General features: G+C 51.3%; 1 long non-coding RNA gene across 5 annotated transcripts; it reads right to left on the bottom strand.

Moving 5' to 3' along the window:
- Positions 1-200: 200 nt before the first annotated feature.
- LOC113459083 (uncharacterized) lies at positions 201-13,886 on the bottom strand. Of its 5 annotated transcripts, none has more exons than XR_012582243.1 (5): positions 13,248-13,845; positions 12,186-12,362; positions 11,228-11,357; positions 8,785-8,878; positions 201-8,317 (listed from the first exon to the last, which is right to left on the bottom strand). It is a non-coding gene; the product is annotated as an uncharacterized LOC113459083 (long non-coding RNA). The 5 variants fall into 5 exon arrangements; XR_012582244.1 differs by having other exon boundaries at positions 201-8,270; XR_012582242.1 differs by having other exon boundaries at positions 209-2,165; positions 6,854-8,878; positions 13,248-13,886.
- Positions 13,887-16,448: the final 2,562 nt, after the last annotated feature.

Here is a 16,448-nt window from a genome sequence, read left to right as displayed (position 1 = left end):
CGGCCCCGCCCCCGCCCGGCCCCGCCCCCCGCGCCCCCACAGCCAATGGGGCGCGGCGGGGGCAGCGGGGCGGCCCAATATGGGCAGGGGCGGGGCCGCGGCGGGGGCAGAGCGCGGGAATGGCCGCGGGAGCCGCAGGGCGCGGACACGGCCCCGGGATCCGGGCACGGCACGGCACCGCACAGCACCGCACCGCACCGCACCGCCCGCCCGGGCCCTTCACCCGAGCGTGGGCTTAATACAAAGGTCAGGCAGTGAAGTGACCCAGCCCGCGGGCCGGAGGGTGCGCAGGCCCGCGTGGGTTCCGAGTGGGTCGTGCCAAGCCCTGTTTGGTCTTTGACAGGAACTCACAGTTCCAAAATAAAATCCACTCAGACTCATTAAGCCTCCGCATTGCCTTTCGTTCTCAGAATGAGCTACAACATAGATGTTTTTATCCGTGCATCCTTGTTTATTTTTAGAGTATCTTCCCTGTTGGTATCCACTACTATAAATACAAACCTTTTGTGCTGCAACACTAACATTTGAAGACAGGAATGTAACTGGAGGCACCCTTTGGTTTCCTTCCATCTTTTACATTCCTTCTCATGTGAATCAGACCTCTGGTACCAGAAGTTTTCCGTGCCTCACACAAACTGTTCCAGTTACAAAATAGATTTGATCTTTCTCTTTTTAATGAGCAGGATGACATTAAAAATGTGGTTCTGTATGAGCCACTTCTCCTGCAGTCTATTTTCACCATGCAGGCAGTCAGACACTGGTGGATTGCTCAGAGAGGTTGTGCAATCTTCATCCTCGACTGATTTCAGGATCCAACTCAACCATCCCCAGGTAACCTGGCCTGTCCCCAGGGCTCACCCAGCTTTCAGCCAGAGGTTTGACTGGAGCTCTGCTGTGCTCTCTTCTCTCCTGGGTTATCCTACAAGCCCCTGCTCTCCAAATTCTTGTAAGCATGAGTTGGAACCATTCCTTTTTCCCAGTCTAGGCAGATAAGCCATTTCAATTCTCCCTAACTTTTCATCTCTTTAGCCTCTTAATATAAACTTTGTCAGCACACACTGTTTGAAGGGAAGAGGCAGGCCTGTTTCACCAGAAGATTCCCAGGCTCAGCAACCTGACTAGGTCTCAAGTTTTTTTTCCCAGCTGGCTGAATTTCAGCCAGAACTGGGCTGTACCTTGTGTAACAGGAAAAATATTGCTCTTAAAACACTCCCCCACACGCAAACAAACACGTGCACACACAGAGTCTTAGTTGTAATGTTGTTGAGAACTGTGCTGTTCAAATGGCATTGTCTCTAGGAAGAACTTCACATTGATTTGTATCTGAAGACACATTTCTTCTGGTCAAAATCTGTTTGTCTCAAAGCTGAGATCTACTACTGAAACTATTTCAGAGCCATTGTCTCCTCAGTGGTCTTTTATAGACCCTTAACATATGAAATATACCAAGAGGGCTGTATTCCTGTGCCTTTAGTACAAAAGCAGCTCTTGGATGTGCAGGGGTCCCTGCCTCCTTTCAGTCTAATTCCTAAGGCTGGATCCTAATGAAAATACTAACTTAAGACAGCATTTGAGCACATGCTTAACTTTGAGCACAGCGAGCATCTCATTGCAAAACACTCTGTGATTTCAGCAGGACCGTGCTCTGAACCATTCATGGATTTCATTGGCATCAGCAAAATAAATGTCTTGTTGTACATCGCTTTTTTTGTGACTCAAGTGTGCCCGAGAAAGCGGAACAGCAGAAGCTGTCCACTTCCCCTTGCCCGGTTTATTTTTACCACTGGTTGCTGTGGGAAGCCATTGTGATTCAGTGTGGCAGTAGGAAGTTCCTAACACTGCTCTTTGCAGCAGAGGATGTTGAGGTTCTTATGCAAGCCACAGGCACAGTGAAAATAGCTGACCTTTCAGAATGTTTATCGAGGCACCTTCAATTCACAAGGGGAGCAGCAGCAGCTTGTGCAGAGAACTAAAATCTGGGTCTAAAGTCCCTGTTGTGCTGAAAACAGCCCAGAAATCTTACAGGGATCCTTTCTGGTGGTGCGAGGGAGGCAGGTGTAGCCGCCAGCTGTGGTCCTGTGGAACCAGAAGAGAAATGTTTCACCTCCATTCTGCGGTCGCATCAGCAACCGCATCAGTTTCGGGACAGGCTCCAGACGCGTCACCTGCGGAGACAAGCGCAGAGTTCACTCTGAGAAGGGCCAAAGCAAAATAATGTCATTTAACAGAAGGGTGACACCCTCTGCCTGCCCAGCCAGGACCTGAGGGACACTGGAGGAGCTTTCCCCGGTTTCTGGCTGCTGCGGGCCGGCAGGGCAGGGTCGCGGTGCTGGTGCCGGGTGCGGTGCCAGCCCGTGGCCGTGCTGCCCTCTGGAGTCAGCCGCTCACAGTGCGCCAAGGCAGCCCAGGCACCGGGATCCGGGACCGACACCCGCGGGCTTCTCCCGTCACAGGGAAATCCCTGCTCTGCAGAGAGCTGCGGGCACCCCCCGAAATCCCCTCCCATGGACGGGGCATCTCCAGCCCGCGAGGTTTCCTGAGACGTGGCTTGCAGGCTGGGGCCAGGACACGGTGTGCCAGCACCTCCTTCAGCCCAGCGCGGCTGGCAGGGCTCAGGGTGCTGGTGGCATTTGTCTCCCCATGCACAAGGCTTTGCTGACAGGCAGGAGAACAACACTTGTCCAGAAATGGGCAGCTTCCAGCTCAGGTCCCAAAAGCCCCAAGTGCTTGTGACAATGACTGCACAAAGTGATAACCACTCTACATGTGGATTCATGAAATCATAGAATATCTTGAGCTGGGAGGACCTACAATGATCATTGAGCCCAGCATTTAGTTCTGCCTAAGACCATCCCAAGAGTGCCACCACGTGCCTGAGAGCATTGTCCAAACCCTTCTTGAACTCCAGCAGGTTTGGTGACCACTGGCCTGGGGAGCCTGGGGATTATGTGATATGTCATCCCCATATCACAATACCAGACCTGACCTTCTAATACAGGTTGTGTGCATCTTTCTGGCTTTTTTTCTGCTGTGGAAAGGCCCTATCCTCCAACAGGCCTTCTGCTTAATGCCCAGTGCAGTGAACAGGCAACTCCCCTTTGCCCACAGGCCCATCCTGCTGGCTTGGCTTCGGAGTGCTTTTGTCTTCACCTGTCCCCACCTCCCATGATGCTGGTGCAGATGCCAGCTCAGGTTCCTCATTTCCATCACCACCACCTCTCTTTTCCCAGATTCTCTGACTGCAGAGCCCACAGGCTGTTTTCATGTTTTAGAAACAAAGACCATGAGTCATGGCAGAACACAAGGTAAGTGCATCATTAGCAGATGTCTGCCCAAAACCCACTCCAGGCCCTGGCAGCCCTGCAGAGGCTTTGCTCCCAAGCAAGATGTGAGTAAAGGGCAGAAGGTGTCACACCCCTAGGGGATGCATGGTACCACCTACAGCTTAGGTGAGGCAGGGGCTCCTAAGGATTTACAAAGTAAAGTAAATTAGAAGCTGGCCAGAAGTTAATATCTATTTTCTTCTTAAAAATGAACCTCTGGAAAACTTTTTTTTTGTAACATGCACTTTCTCCACAACACTTCAGCCCCAAAGGATTTTCCTTCCAGCCTCTCCCCCAACAAACCTGGGCTATAGCAGCTAAACCTTCATAGGACTTACCTTCTCATCGCTCATCAGCTGTTTGCTACATCTAAGAAGAGGTATTAGGTACGATTGGTGGCCCAGACATCAGCCCATAAAACCATTAAACTCTTCTAGAAGGATTCTTCACCTGGCTCAGGTGCCTGTGTGATCAAATATCCATCAGTACCAAGACAGGAAGCGCCTTCCTGGCAGCTCAATGCTGGACTGGCAGCTCAAAGCCATGCTTTGTGATCAAGATTTCAGCTGGGAATTTGCTCAGGTAACCTGGGCCCACAGGCAGCTTCTGGTTTGCTCTGTGACGTTGAGTGAATCCACAGTTTTGTGTACTTCCCATCTGTAGGATGGGGCTGATACCTCCCATCACCTTTGCAAGAGTTTGGGTGCTAAGGAACCAGGCAGGTGGGCTGGTGTGATGTTAACATCCTCTTGCAGTGCTGAATTTCTAGGACTGAATCACTTTTTTCTATCTTTAAAAATAAATTTTTAAAAAAGACTTTTTATTTAATTTCAGCTTCCTTTTCTAATTACTTAATGTAGTAGGAGTTATTTTGTCAGGAGAGGGCACTTGTTGATGGTTTACCCCATGTTTCATTAATGCATGGAAGAGGTTAACTCCTGGTAGTTATGGTAGCAGATGCATGGTTTTAACAGGGAAAAAAAAAATCCCCAATTTTACTTTCTACTCTTGCACTAATTTGTGACTATTTTTATCAGTGTTAGCACTGAGCCAGGGTAAAAATACTCCCTAGAAAGTTTAGAATTTACATTTGTCTTCATATATATTCAGCAGAAATCCAGCTCCCCTGCCTCCGCACTGCCTAATCTGGACTCATTAACTTCACCCGCCCCCGAGAAAAATGTCAGATGACTTTGGCCTGGCGAAGCCTTTCACCCACAAACACTCAGCAGGAGGGTCCAAGTCTCCTGTCTGCAGCAAACAATCCCCGTGGAGCATCAGCTCTGGCACTGCAGGCATCCAGCTCAGCCATGGGAACAGACTCACCCTTCCTGACACAGCCCTGCCTCGGGGCAAATCTCCGATGCTGGGCTCCATCCCACAGGGATGCTGAGCCCTGGAAGCATCTTCCACATGTCAAGGCAGATGGATGGAGGCTGGGGGAGAAGCACCACAAGGAGAAACCTTTGTGGAGCATCTCCTGAAACACAAAGCAGCCACAAGCACGTGGAACTGGCATTGGAGGTCCTGGGATAATCCGTTTTTCTTCTATTAAATGGACATAACATTTGGCTCTCTGAGATGCCCTTTTGCTGCACAGCTGGAGACTTTCATGTCAATGTGTCAATGAACTCTGCTCCAAAGACAACAGAATTGTTCTCTGGCAGGTTCCTGCAGAAGAAGCAAACCATCCCCTCCTGTGCAGTGGGGCCATTACCATCTCACAGGGGCACAGCAGCCCAGAGGGGCTGAGGCTGGAGGTCCCTCTGAGGAGTGCCCAGTCCAGCTCCTGTCTCACAGCACCTTCTCTTAGGGCAACTATTGTCCCTACTATTGGATATTCCAATATCTCCAAGGATGGAGGCTCCACACCTTCTCTGGGCAAGGTGGTGAAGTATTTCACCATCCTCAGAGTGAAAAAGTGAACTGACATGTTCTGTGCTTCAATTTGTTCCTGTTGCCCTCACTGGCCACCCAGGAAAAGTCTGGCTACATGTTCAGGGTTTGAGGAAAGCCCTGAATTTTTATGGAAATGGGTGTGTTTTCTGTGAAACCCAGGAGAGAAAGGGGTTCATGTTTAAGCAGGAGCTGAGAGCCCAGAGGCTCCCCCAGCAAGGGAGGGCAGCTCCAATCTAATTAAACTGAGAAAACATCCTTAAGCAACACCATTTCCCTTCTTCCCTGCTTCACTTCCTGGGCTCCAAGCTCCTTCCAGAGGAAGAACTGGCGAATATTTAAGATTATTTATCCTTTTAGCGGTAAGTTTTAAATGAGGTCTGGAAGCAGCTCCTTAGAAAATCCTCCCCTGCAGAGGACCAGAGGAGGGGAAAGCTCCAATGTTCCCCTTGGCATGAGACCCTCCAGAGTCTGTCACGGCAATGATGGAATAGGACAGGATATTTATGGGACTTAAGAAGCCAATAACATCTACCCTGGCTCAGGCATGTGTTGGACACAGCCTGCACAGCCTGGAGTTGAATACAGACCTCCATATCCCATTTATCCCTCCTTTTGCATGCCAGAAAAACCCTTCCTCCTCAGGAAAGAGTGAAGCAAGACAGAAATGGCCCAAGGCACGGGGTGCAGGACCTGTTGGTGCTGTGTGGGCCCTTGGCTCTGCTGGGCTCCATCCCTCCCTGGCTCTGCAGATCCAGCGCCTCGCCCGCCCTGCACACGTCAGTTCCTCAGCAGCTCCTCCAGACAGCCAGGCTGTTTTCAAGAAGCAATTTCCTGCAGAGGAAGATTTTTTTTTCCAAGGAGCCTAAGTGGGGAACTTCCTGGTGCAGGCTTTTCATGGGAAAGCATTGTGAGAGCAGCTTCACCACCCACCAGGAAGGGCTGTCACTGAGCAGGCTGCGCCCGCTCTGTGTGCCCAGCCCAGCTTCCCAGTGCATGCCCAGAGCTGAGTTTTGTGACCCTCACTCATCTCCCCAAGCTGCTGCTGGGATGCTGACCTGTGGCAGGGGAAGGGGACAGATGGTGAAGATCTGGACTGGGTGCAGGCAGTGCAGAGCCTCCCAGGGAAGGTTCTGCATGGCCTGTCCCTCTGCTGGGAGAAGCTGAGAGGAGACATAAAGACTTCACCATACTTTGGCTCTCCAGCCTTTGCATTTTCCCTCTCCACTGTGCTGCTGGGTCTGATTTCCAGCAGGGCCATCACCTACCAGGACAGGCTTTTCCCCACACAGAGCTGGGGGGGTCACTGCTCCTCAGCCTGGTTCTGGGAGGCTCCTCTGAAATGCAAACCCTGCCAGGGCTTCTCCCAGTGCTGCAAGAGAGGGGTAGCCCAGCTCAGCTCTGCTGTGGTGGAGCCAGGGCAGGCCCAGTGGCTTTGTCAGCACTGCCTGGCATTTACACCAGAGCCCAGAGGCAGCCCCAGCCCCGTGGCAGTGCCCCACAGCCCTGGCTATCAGTGAAACCCCAACATGCACCAGTTAAACCCTCAGCCAACACAGACACTGGGGCAGCAAGTTGCAGTGTGCTGCTGCTTCTCACCATGGGTGGTGTTAAAAGTCAATCATTGTTCATACCCTTTTACTCCAATGAGCTGCGCAGGTCTCCCAGCCGGTACAGGTTCCCTTCAATGCTGCTTTTCATTCAGGCAGTTGTTCTGGTTGGAGTGTATTTTGTGGCTATGGATGGACAGGCAGCCCAGGCTCATGCCCTGCTTTGAGCTCTCACACCTGTGCTGTGGCAGCGCTGCTCTCTCATGGAGAACTTCTGCTGGACATCTGTGAAGATGCCCTGGTTCCAGAGGTTTTTTCCTTGTGTCAAATTCTCTGGTTTTGCAACCCCTCACTACAGTTAAAATAAAACTAAACAACACCCAAGAATCCATTTCCATGCAGCATTTCAGGAGGAAGGGGCTGGTTCCTCTTTCAGAGCATCAAAAAACAACTTCTATTTTCCTCACAGTGTTAGCAATGTTCAGCTGAGCCCTGCTCTTTTTTCCCCAAAAAAGTTTAGTTTCCAGGAAACAGGACTTTATTTTGAACACAAAGCACCCCTTTGGCCAGCCTGAGGCTCTTGGGTACATTCACAACTTTTGAATACACATATATGACCTACAAGAACAGGACCCAGCATAGAGGGAACTGAACCAGGTCTCAGGGAAGAGTCAAGTCACTTCCCAATCCAGCACTGGCTTAATTGTGTGATGCTGGGCAGGTTCCTTCCCTCTGTCTATGTCCTGCTTTCCAAGCCTGGAACTGGGGTTTAAGATCCTTCATGCAGGACTCTGCTGGACCTCAGAGTTGGCAAGAAGTACCTGAAGCACTCACAATGTGCCAATCCAGTTTCTGGCAGCACTGCTTGATCCAAAAGGATGAATCAAAACCTCCTTCCTCCTTCTCCCTTGGCCTGCTGGCAATGATCTTCTTAATCCAGCTCATGATGTTGCTGATTGTGAGAAGGCACCACCGGCTCATGGTCAGCTCATTATCCACCAGGCCCTCCCAGGTCTCTACCTGCACAGCTGTTTTCCAGCCAGCTGGTCCCCAGTTTGTACTGGGTCATTGCACAGGTGAGTGGGGTCATTCCTCCTTGGGGGCAGGAGCTCCTACTCCCTTTGCTGGACTTCACAAAGCTCCTCTTTGCACACTGAGGTCCTTGTGAATGGCAGCCTGGAACCTGCAAAGCCAGGGGAGCGGGCAGAGCTCACAGCATTTCATGGCTCAGGTGGTGGATCTTGGAGAAAAGGATGGAATTGGAGACACACATCCCTTCCCTTCTGCCCAGAACAGAGAGGGCACCAGCCTAGGGGCACCCAGGGCACGAGGAGAGGGGGATCCTGCCAGCAGCTGGTGCCATCCCAGCACACACTGTGCCTGTCCTCCTTCACTCACCATGTGACAAGCAAGAAGCAGCGCTCAGGGAAGGAGGTGACCAGGCAAATTCAGCAAAGACATCCCAGGAATGAGTCACTGGCTCTGCGTAAGAAGGCAGACTCTGGAGGGAGAAGGGCAGCAGGGAAGAGGAGCACTCTCAGGAGATGGCTGCAGGATGATTAAAAGGCTTTTACTTGGACCTTGCATTGGAGACCCCCCTGCCAGAGGAGTGAGAGCAGAGCTCTGGGCGTGCCCACAGGGCCACAGCAGTGGGAGCTCAGCTCCTCAGGGAGGCTGCTCCCAGAGCAGGAGAAATCACCCACCTAAGCCAGGCTTTTCTCAGGAAAGGCTTGGCTCTGGTGGTGACATTTCTCATGGGAAACATTATTTCCTTGAAAACCTTGGGTATTGAGGTCAGCTAAAAGCTTTCAGCACACTGGCACCAGACACACTGAGCTGGTTGAGTCACAAGGTAATTTCCAACACATGTAAGGCAACTTCCGAGGACCAGAGAGATTCGTCACCATGTTTTCCTGGTGACACCTTCAGTTGTTTTGCTTCTAAGAATCAGCCTTTTGTTTACTGTTTTAGCTTATTTCCTCGTGGAAAGCCTTTCATTTACTCCCCAGCATTACCTGTAGCTTTTAATCCCAGTAGGTGAAGGAGGTGGAAGAGGAACAGCTCTTCAGCAGCAGGGCCAGTGTGCCAGAAATGGTAGGTTTTTTTAAGCTGTTCATAAAGATAACGAGAGATTAAAAGGTTGTGTCAGGAGGGGGATCTTCTCTAGTTGGAAAGCACGAAATACAAGAGCACTGCTGTCTCTTCTGCTGGGGCCCTGGCATTTCTGATCTTACTGCTCCAAGGCTTTGCCCTATGGAGCAGATGCCCCAGCAGGACACCCAAGGTGGACGGGTGGATGGGAGAGAAACTGCCAAGGGATTCACGCCCATCCTAGAGGGGCTGCAATGCCTCAAAGAGAGAAGAAAATCTGGCTGGAAAAAAAAATCTCAGAGCCCAGACTTGTTGGGTGAAAGGTGTTGGAAATGCAAATCATTAATTTAAAGAACTGGGCCAGGAACCAGGGGTGCCAGGCTGAACTGTTATCTGCTGCATCAGCTGTGAGCCTGGCTCGGGATTTCAAAATAAAATTAAACTTGCAGTATATGTCTTTAAATATTTAAATTACTTTCAGTAATTCATATGGTGACATTTAAACAAAGTACACCAAGCAAACGGCTCCCAGTGCTAAAAGGAAATGTTTGCAGGTAATAATATTTAATTTAAAAGGGAACAGCTGATATCAAGGCAGAATCTTAATGCTGAATTCAACCTACATTTCTCTCTCAACCAAGCAGGGAGGAATAAAGACCCAGGCCAGCAAATGGTTAAAGATGTAGAGTGGTGTGATTGAAGTGCTGGTCCCAGACACCCCGAAGAGCTGTGAATTACGTGGGTGCCCAAATGTTTTCAGATCAGGGCTGCTGTAGTTTTGTGGGCTCCCAGAGGTGGGGACAAGCAGTTTCCTGCTGGGAAGTGAGGACCATGGGGGGCTTGGTAATGCCAACCCCTCCTGCCACCCTCACCTGCCCTCCCACAGCCTTCCTGGGCCCTTTGCTGTGAGTCTGTTCCAGAAACTAAAGGGAAAATCCATCCTGGGTGCAAACGAGCAGAACTCAATGAAGTCAGCTCACACACAGCAGCTTCACCACGGTGCTGCCGGCCAATTTGGAGAGCTTAGCTGGGTCTGTTACATCAGTCACACTGGATTTCATAACATCAGACATTTCAATGAGGGTGACTCATTCTCTCTTGAAGGGTATTGTATGTATGAGCAAAGATGATTAACTTTTGCTGAATGGTATGATTTCTGGGATGGGAACTGCTATTAATTAGGAGCGGATCTCAGATGTTCACAAACCCTGTTTTCATGGCCTACTTTGTATATTTTTCTCCATTCTCCTTGTTTTTTTAGCTCAGGATAAATATTAAAGTGCTCTTCCCTGCTATCTGGCACTAAGGCAGCCAGATGTCCAGCAAAGGCATCTGACTTTCATAGTCAGGCACGGCCCAGGGCTCAGTTCCTGTGGCCAAGCTTCAGCTACTTGCCCTAAAAAGCTCAGTTTTCACATTAAAAGCAAACAAAACAAAATAAAAGGGAGATTCCAGCCTGCACAAGTGCAGCAGATAAAGTACCAAGGGAGGTAAAATAAGCACAAGTGTCTCAGAATGAAAAATCCAAAGAATTATCCTTTCTCACCCTCCCCCCAAATTTTCTTCATCAAAAGAAAGATGAGGGCTTATGCTAATCTCATGCTTCTGGCTGTTGAGGTTGAGGTTTGGGGGTTAACACCACCAAGGATCCTTGGGATAAAGAGTTTGCCAGGTTCAGGGAGAAAAATACCCTTTCAGCTGCACTGGCTGCAAAGCTGGACAATGTACCAGCACAAGGGTCAGGGTGTTCGGTGTCTTCAAGCACATCTGCAGCACCCAGCACTGTGGTCCTCTGGAGAAATTAAGACCAGCCACCTTACAAAAGCCAAAGCAGGCAGGCATGGGATGAGATGGGATGGGCTGGAGCTGTCCTTCCCCACCCCAGGCAGTGCTGGGGGATGCCAGGGAGCAGCCAGGCTGGGAGGGGACCTGACAGGTCAGTGTTTAACAGCCTGGCTGTTCAGTGGCACCTTGCCACCACCTCAGGATCCCCAGCATCTCTCCTGGGATACAAGGTCCCCTCCCAGATCCAGCCTATCAGCTCCCTCTGGTCCTATCCCATGGCACTGGCAGCGAGCAACACAACATCCCACAGAGCCAGACATCCCACCCTGCTCCAGCCCCACTGCTGTGGGCAGTAAAGCAGACTGGGAACAGACAAGGTGTGGTCAGTGCCTCTGTCTGGCCAGCAGGGAGCTGGAGGAAGTGTCCTGTTCCTGGTTCCTTGGTGAGACACCACAGTGAAAGTCAACTGTGACTTCCAGAGAGGGAAAGGAAGGGTCACAGCTCAGCCTGTATTCTACCAGCAAGGATGAGGTTCACGTGCTTTGCCCAATACCCCATCCCCATGACCCCTCCAGCATTCACAGCACTCCTCAAATGTCAGGCAGGGACTGTGAGCAGCAGTGAGGCAAACAAAGGTCACTGGATCTGTGCTTTTCCCCTTCCATCAGCTGAGGCTGCAGGAGGCTCCTGGGCACAGGCTGGAGAGCTGGTCCTGCTCCAGAACAGGCAGTGATGAGGAGTATGAGAAGTAAACTCAAGAGAAACAATTATTTGTAGTTAATCAAGACAAGAAGAGATGATTTCTTTTAATTAAAATTCAGGGCTAGGTGTTTGAGCACAAATGGGGGATGAGCAGTGGAACTGCCCTGTGGGTGGGCTGCCCTAACCTGTGGGGGTTTGGAAGCTTTTGGGGCAGTGACTGGCTCTCCTCTATCCTTCCTGCTGTCACCAGGCAGGGGGCAGAGGGGTGGCCTGCCCTGGCTCAGGCACTGCAGCCAGGCTGGTGGCAGCACCCCTGGAAGCACCTGCTGCCCAGCCTCCCTTGTAACCAGCAGGCTCCCAGGCTTGCTCTAGAGAAGCTGGGAGGTGTGGGAGCATTACAAGGCTTCTCCTTCCAGACTCAACGGTGAGGAATGTGCACCCGAAACAGAGATAGGGCTGGTTTCACTGGTGCTGCACACCAAAGCCAACCACGAGGCTCTCTGAGATGAAGTGGCATCTAGGGGTAGGAAAACCCCACCATTTGCCTAAAATTTGCACCCATAAAACGCCACTGGCGGATCACAGTGTGGATGTGTGATTCAGGCACAAGCCTGGGATGTGTGAGGCAGTGCCCAGGCGTGCAAGGAAGGCTGAGCCACGCAGCACCCAGGGTTTCCTTGGAGACTGACGCACCAGGGGCTTCTCCACAAGCACTCTCTGCCTGCCTTACCAGGCAAAGGAACACCCCAAACCCCGTCCCCACCCCAAACCCCATCCCCACCAGGAGAGCCGCTGGGGGAAGGGGCAGCGCTGAGAGCCTCCAGGGGGCTTTCCTCACCTCCGAGCACTTTTCCTGTTGCGCAACTCACTGGTGCTTCTAAAAATGTTTGCTGGAGCAACAGTCTCTAAGGTGATTTCCATAACAATGGGTGCAGAAGAACGATCCACGCTACTGCTGGAGTGATTTGCTCTCTCACACAAGCGGGCACACGGCAATTCCAGCGGTGAGATGTTCCTGTCAATGAGAGAAAAATGAGTATTTGACTGGGTTGCTCTCAGCAGCTGCTGGAAAGCTCCCCAGAGGCCCTGCTGTCCATTGCCTGGCCAGAGGGCATTGCCAGAGTCTGCAGGCACAAAAACACCCACAGCAAAGGTACAAAACCACAGAAAATGCCTCCACACCTTTGGCTGGTGTGCCAGCAGTGCCCAGCAAACACACACCATGCAGGCACCTGCAGAGGGGCAGGACCCAGCAGCTGCACTCCAACACCTGCTCCACCCCAGGCCTCAGGCCTCACAAGGCCCCCAAGTGTTTCTCTTTTATCTCACAGTTCTGGGTGCTCAGCCCCAACCAAAGCCAACCAGGTTTGCTCCTTCCCCACATCTTTTCCAGTTGACCCATTAAAATCAACACTCAGCCACTGCCTCCAGTTTGAATCGCTCACATCCTGCCATTACAGCTTTGTTTAAATCCGTGCAGAGCTCAACCTGTTGTCAGACAGACACTAATTGGTGTGTTTCTAATTATTTGTTTCCATCTTAAAACCTGTTTTTCAGCAGATTGCAGCTTTATTTTAATACATGCTTGGCTAGAGCTTGATATACTGGTTGCCAGTAACCTAGACACAAATGGGATTGCATTGCACAGGGGGAGCAGGGGAAAAAAAGAGACTTGAATTAAGAGCCTGTTCATAAAAATGAATTAAACAAAATTGTGAAACAAGCAGCAGTGTTACATTGCAGAAGATTGTTTCTGTATTCCTGTTTCTACCTCTTCAAATAAGATGAACCTCTGCATGCACAAAAGGGCATTTGAAACATCTCCTTACACAAATGCTTTCACCATGTTTTTTATGTCATCAAAGCTCTAAAACTTAGGGTTAATCCTTTTTATACTCACATGGTTGGTGTTAAAATTAGCTCATCAGTGGGTGACCAAACCAGGATCAATCTCAACTGCTTTCCCAGGATATGAATGCAGAGACTCAGCCCCTTCATTCAGGCAACACCAATAGGCTTTTCCTCTTCCAGGAGCAGCCCTGGCCCTTTGTATCTTGGTCATTTCACACAAGTCTTCAGAGAGCAGGAGAAGTAGCTGAGGTGCTGCTCCAAGGCAGCTGACACTGCTGGGACACACCAGGCAGCACAACCAGGGCTCTGGGACCTGCCTTGCTCCATTCTCTCTCTGTACCTCTTTCTCTTGTGCTGAGGATTTTAGGGTCTCCCATCTAAAATGCAATTAGGGAAACAGAGGCAATTAAACAAAAATAAAAACATGTAATTTGCTGGCAAATAACTTTTTAGTGCAGGTCATGTTCTGCACAGCTCTGACTAAAGCTGCTGGCAACAGTCTCACCTTTGGCTTCTCCTCTCCAGCTCCTGCCTTTCCCTGGCTGTGGGAAAACACAGCAAGAGCATCCCATAGACAAGAAAGCCTCAGTCCCCCAGCCCAGGGGTTGTGAGGACACCCACCCTCCCACCAGGACAGGCAGGAGCCACGTGAGGAGTGGCAGTGTGCATTCAGCAGCCTGTTGTCTCTCTGGCAAACCTGACCTCAGGTTGTCTCCACAGCAGCCACAGAGGCAGAGCGAAATCCCTGTGCAGCTCTTTCCAGCAGTGAGCACACTCTAAGGACATTGATTTCTCTGCAGGCTTTTTGTCAGCAGACAAAGGGGCTCAGAAGCCGATGCAGCCAGAGGGGTGTGAAGATGCACTTCCCAGGAGGAGCTAACTGCTAGAGGGAATTGGGTTTTCTGTTGCTAACACAGTGGCCTGGGACTTTGAAGGAGACGCCCAGGCTGAGGGCACAGCCCTGGTCCCTGGTGGGCAGAGGCCCAGCTGAGAGTGGGCAGCATCTCCAGATGAACACCAGTGATCTCCTCCCTCCTGCAGGTCTTGGATTCTGTGGCATACATGGCCCAAACACGTCATTCCATCAATGCCAAGCAGCATGGAGGTCACCTGGGAGAAGGCCTTGGCCAGGCCAAATTTTGGGGGTGGCCTGTTGGATTGGTCCTTAGAGGAGCCTCTCATGCAGACACGTCTGCCTGCACCTGAAAACGGAGCCAGTGGGGATGGAGAGGGCCCATCACCTCCTCTTAGCCCTTCCCTATTTCCACACAAAGACATTTTTGGTGAGCTTCTACTCCTTTTTTTATACTAAAAAGGAAAGAAAAGAGGAAGATACGCACTTGATGTTAAGGAAATCTAACAGAGCGTGCAGCAATCCAACTGCTCAGACACATATGCCTCCTTCCTTCTGCTCCATACCAGCGAGGCTGTGCCATATTTAGATCTGGCTCCATCTCTCACAAACTTGACCAACTGTTCCTCCACAGTGTCATCTCTGCTTGTTTACCCCCAAACTGTTCACTGAAATCTTCAATTTGGTGACGGAGAAATAATAATAATAATAATATTAATTTTAAAAAAGGTTTTCTTTTTAATGACAGGAAAAGCACTAAATGCCCAGAAAGGCAGATCATAACTGTAGTGGGTAAGGAGGTTAAAAGATCCCTTGGTGAGTCATCATCTCCATCAGGGACTCCAGTGTGAGGAGGCAGAAGTGTTTCCTAGAAATGAGTGGCCCTGGGGTGCTCCCAAAGTGTGTGCTCCCACAGGAGAGGCCCTGGGATGCTGCCACAGGAGTGGCAGGTTCAGTGACCACACATGAAGGCAGGCACAGAGCTGTGGCCACATTGGGGTTACCTGGGTGTGACTCCTCCAAGGAGCTGCCCCGTGCAGAGCCCTGGGCATCTGCAAAGCAAAGGGGTGACAGCCTCCCTGAGGGAAAGGTTCAAAGTCAGCTTTGTTACAAGGAGGACACATGGGAAAGAGCAGGGAGCATCTCCTGACCTTCCTCATGGTGCCAAACCATGGCAAGTTGACCCCAGTGTCTGGCCTCAGCACTGGGACAGGAGTCAGGCAGAGGTGGTCTTGCTCCATGCTTTCAGCCATGGTTGTGTGACACATGAGGCAGAGGTGAGCCCTTGTCCTCTCACTCACAGTGAGGAGCCTTGGAGACTTCTCTCTGAACATCCACACCTCTGTCTGGCTCGCCTTTGATGTCAAGACACTGCAGTCTGCTGGAGGCCTGGTGCCAGCCTGTCCTGCAGGATGTGCAGCACAGCACCCCCACGCCAGCCATGGGCCTTGTACACAGAACTTGCTCACACTCGAGGCAGATCTTAGGGAGTTAAGAGCATTTTCTTGGCTTGCTGTGCTGGTGGAAGAGCGACTTGCAGCACAGCAGATGGATAAAATTCTAATTTGGGTTTCACATGATTTATATAAATAGGCTTAGACGAGGTTGTGCAGAGATGGCACAGTCATCTGCCAGCCTTGCTCTGTTTACCTCGAGACCCTCTCCTCCCCCTGCTAATGAGCACCCAGCAGTGCTGGCAGTAAGGAGTCACCTCAGCTGTGTCACCTGCTGCCCACAGCACGGCCCCAGGCTGTGCTCCCAGCAGGGCAAAGCAGCCTCCTGCCCCCACACCTGGCTGGGCACAGCTTTCATGCTCACTCCTCAAACCCAGAGACAATTCTCAAGGAGCACACCACACCCAGACTCCCATGGCTGGCTCAGAGGGTGGGGCAGGGTATGGACCACGCTGCTCCCTACCCAGGGGAGTGGGAACAGGAGCAGGGCTCTCCCAGCCCCCCTCACTCACAGGACACCAAGTTCTGGTGGGGCCTCTCCCCACGGGTGGGTGGCTCAGAGTCAAGGGACACCAGTGGCCCCACTGCCACCGTCGTGAAAATGACACAGTAACTCCCCCTCCTCCCCACTAGTGCGTCACCAAAGAGCCTTCACCACATCCTGACAGAAATCATCAAGCACATCTTTGTCAGGTTTAGTTAGGAACCTCTTCCTCACCTCCACTGCTCCTCTGTCCCTCAAAGGGTGACATGAGCTGGTGCTGCTCCTAACAAGGGGCTTGTGACAAACAGATGAAGGTCTGGCTCCTGTGAGGCTCCACATCTTCCCAGTGCCAGATACAGCTCAGGGGTCACTCACACCTGGTGCAGAGTGACCAGGGGCAGGGCTCTGCTTTTAGCACACACTGACCACCAGATATCCCAAGGTCTGAGATGCAGAGGC

This window comes from Zonotrichia albicollis, chromosome 12 (assembly GCF_047830755.1).
Source record: "Zonotrichia albicollis isolate bZonAlb1 chromosome 12, bZonAlb1.hap1, whole genome shotgun sequence".
Classification (NCBI taxonomy): Eukaryota; Metazoa; Chordata; class Aves; order Passeriformes; family Passerellidae; genus Zonotrichia; species Zonotrichia albicollis.
This window is presented reverse-complemented; position numbering and strand designations above follow the sequence as displayed.